Source organism: Anastrepha obliqua, chromosome 5, assembly GCF_027943255.1.
Source record: "Anastrepha obliqua isolate idAnaObli1 chromosome 5, idAnaObli1_1.0, whole genome shotgun sequence".
In the NCBI taxonomy this organism is placed as follows: domain Eukaryota; kingdom Metazoa; phylum Arthropoda; class Insecta; order Diptera; family Tephritidae; genus Anastrepha; species Anastrepha obliqua.
The window spans coordinates 110,744,313-110,748,579 of NC_072896.1; positions in this window are offsets into that span (position 1 = coordinate 110,744,313).

A 4,267-nucleotide genomic window follows, 5' to 3' on the forward strand; every position below is an offset into this window, starting at 1 on the left:
ATAAATGAGTGCACGGAACTGGCAGAGAGCCACCTTCGGTGCTGTCGACAGCACTGCCACTTTGTTAGTATTAGAAATTGATGGCAAGTATATTTCATGTCAAGCAACTGAGGAAAGTAGAGACAACAAAGGTGACATGATGAACTCATAAGGTGACTACGCGTGCACCAACACGTGCGTACGGATACTTATACAATTATATACATGTATATGCGTGATAAGTACTTGTGTATGTGTCAAGAATATTCACTTGTGTATGTGTGCATATGTGGCGACACCATTTAGAAGTCACAGAAAGACAAGGAATTCCTGTTATTTCACTTTTGCAGTGTGCGTACATCCTGCGAGAATTTCGTAAATCAGCAAGAAATTCTGTATTTAGCTTTTCCGCCCACTGGCTGAAGTCACATAGCAGGAATATTGCGGGTAATGGGCGTGAAGAACCCAAAAGTCATTTGGTAGCGAAATATTTATATTTATTTATGTAAACACGCGAATGTGTACGATTATTGTATTACCATATGCACATTAGGGGTGCTCATATATGTTTAGCAAGAATTAGAATTTACATGCTTACGAATTTGTGGAGATTACAGGTAACAAGCATTAAAAAACAATGACTTTTTCATACTTTTGTTTTTAATTTTTTAATGTTAATCCACTTACCTAAGACTTCGTTTGCATATATATTTATGTACAGTGGCGAGCATAACTGAGTGCATGATGATTTATTTTAATATTGTATTTACAAAGTTGTTTCTAATAGCGGCCGTCCCTCGACAGGAAAAGGCAAACTTTCGAGTGTATTTGTGCCATGAAAAAGCTCCTCATAAAATACCTGCCGCTCGGAGTCGGCTTGCAACTGTAGGTGACTCCATTTGTGGAACAACATCAAGACGCGCACCACAAACAGGAGGAGGAGCTCGGCCAAACACCCATAAAGGGTGTGAGAGCCAATTATATATATGTATATGTATATAATAATTTTTATTGTTATGGGGGCATTCGTAAGATAAAAAACTAATAATTAAAAATAAAGAAAAAATAAATAAATAAAGAAATAAAAAATAAAAAAATTAATATAGCTAAATTAATTAAATAAAAACAAACCTAAAAAAAAATATAGAAAATTAAATCAACAAAAATTAAAAAAAAAATTTAACAAAAATAAAAAAATTACATTAAATATAAACAAAAATTTGTTAAAAAAAAGAAGTAAAACAAATTATAATAAAATGAAATAAAAAAATTATAAAATTAAAAATATAAATAAAAATATATAAAAAAATAAATAAATAAAAACAATTAAAATTGAAAAATAAAATCAATTAAAAGGAATTAAATAAAAAATAGATACATGGTATAAAAAATTAAAACAAAACAAAAATTAAAATAAATGAAAAGAAATACAACCATAAATTTGTTTAAAAATTCAAGGAAAGAATAAATAAGAAATAAAATAAAAATAATAAAATAAAAATAATAAAAAAAAATTATAAAATTAAAAATAAATCAAAAAATAGGAAGAAATAAAAAATAATAATTAAATAAAAAATTAAAATAATAAATAAAGAAATAATAAAAAACTAAAAAAAAAAACAAAAATTAAAGATATGAAAATAATAAAAAAATAAAAAATTTAATTAAATGAAATTAAATAAAAAAAAAACTAAAAAAGGTATAAGAAAAATTCAAACAAGAATTTGTTTTAAAAATTACAAAAGAAAAAAATACATTAAATATAAACAATTTTTTTTTTAAATAAATAGGAAATAATATAAAAAAATAAAAATAATAAAGTATAATAAAAAAATTATAAAAAAATTATAAAATTAAAAATATAGGGGAAAATGGGGAGTTGTGAGACACAGGGAGTTGTGAGACATTGTTACCTTTCGGTATTATTCATTTGGTTACATTCGATTTTAAGTGTCAACAAATGTTCTCGATGCGATCTCACTTTTCAGCTAGCATTGGTCATATTTACACGCACTCGATCCGTCTCTCCAAGGCCTGTGTTTTGGAATTTCTCGGTAAGTTTTTTTCATAATTTGTTTTGCGATACATTCGATCAGTTGTTGAAGCAAATTGCAAATGTTAATATATACAAATTATTAATTGTCCTATTAGCTTTGAATTTACACATTCACTTGGGCATGAACGTTCGATGTGTTTATTACTACGCGGCCATTTATAAAAAAAAACGATTTGGGGAGTTGTGAGACACCGTTTTTTTCGACGTTTCAACGCATCTTTCATAAGAACCTCGCAATATTCATGCATTGTTTGTATATATATCATGGGGCAAAGGTGCAATGCCGAAAAAGTTAAGCAGAAACAACTCCATTCACTGCAATGTATGCGATCGAGCTGTGCACCTAAAGTGTGCCAATTTACGAACTGGTTATTATACATGTTCTCACTGCGAATCATCAGATTGATGGCATTGCATTTTTTATACACTTTTTTATAACAATTGTCTTGTTTTTTTATTTTTCATCTTAATAAAGAACTAACAACTAAAATAAGTCATTTTTATTGATTTAAACCATGGTGTCTCACAACTCCACACATTTTTGTATTTTGTATTATAATTTATATTATTATATACAATTTTAATTTTAAGAAAAATTGTAGATTTGTTAAATAGGCCATACAAATAGCTTCCAGTATTCATTGACTAAAGATTCCATCGTTGACATCTGCAGAATATTAAGATTTTGAGTAATACGGATCCAAAAACAAAACACGTCTCACAACTTCCCATTCTCCCTTAACTAAAAAAAATAAATAAATAAAAATAATAAAAAAAAATAATTAAATTTAGGAAATAAATACGTAAAAAAATTAATATAAAGAAATAAATTTAAAAAAATATATATATATTGTATAATTAAAACACAAATTTGTTTAAAAATTAAAGAAAAAATATATAAGAAGTAAAATAAAAATTATAAACTAAATTAAAAAAAAATTGTAAAAGTAAAAATGAAAAATTTTAAGAAATAAATAAATGAAAAAAATAATTAAATAAAAAATGTAGAAAATGAAACAAATATTAAAACTAAAATAAATAAATAAAAAAATAATAAAAAAATTTAAAAAACCAAAAATTAATGATATGAAAATAATAAAAAAAATAAAAATTAAATAATAGAAATTAGATGAAACACTGAAATAAAAAACAAAATATGAAAAATTAAAACAACAATTTATTTTAAAAATTAACCAGATTAAAAAAAAATTAAATTAAATGTAAACAAAAATTTGTTTAAAAATTAATAAGAAATAAAGTAAAAAATAAAAATAATAAACTAAAATAAAAAAATTATGAAATTAAAAATATAACTACTTACCTGCACTTCCCAGCACTCTTCAGAGTAATTATGGGAATAGATCAGATCTAATCAGATCTAATAGCATCTCTACAGCAATACTAAGCTTTAAAAAATTTAAATCACCAGGTCCTGACAACATCATTCCAGCAGAACTTCAAGAAGGACTGGAAATTCTACTGCCTTGGTTAACAAGGATCTTTAACAAGTGTTTAAATCTCTCTTACCTTCCGACAATTTGGAAGAAATCGAAGGTAGTATTCATTCCGAAAACGGGGAAGCCTTCACACTGCAAACCAAACGACTTCAGGCCCATTAGCTTAACCTCTTTTTGCTTAAAGGCTTTTGGAAAAGTCTTAGATGAGCAAATCAAAACCCAACTTGATACCAAGTTGATCTCTGAGGCACAACATGCCTACACTAAAGGGAAATCGACTGAAACGGCACTTCATTCACTGGTGCAAACAGTGGAAAGTTCCCTTCACAATAAGGAGTACTCTCTTGTCGCATTTATGGACATAGAAGGTGCTTTTAATAATATTGAACCCAACGCTATTTTGTCTGAAATTGCCAAATTGGGTATTAATTACTCCATCCGAAAGATGATCGAACAAATGCTCCAAAATAGAATAATCACTTCAGAGCTTGGGTTAAGCCGCATAAGAATGTACGCCGTCAAAGGCACTCCTCAAGGCGGAGTACTTTCACCCCTTCTCTGGAATCTCGCTGTAAACAGTTTGCTTCGAAATCTCGAAAAAGCAGGCTTCAAGGTTGTAGCCTATGCAGATGATATTGCTCTCTGCGTGTCAGGCAAACACCTGAATACCCTCACTGAGCTCATGCAACGCTCAATCAATATTCTGTCAAAATGGTGCACCGAATGCGGACTAAATGCGAATCCAGCAAAGACAGATCTTGTTCTCTTCAATAGG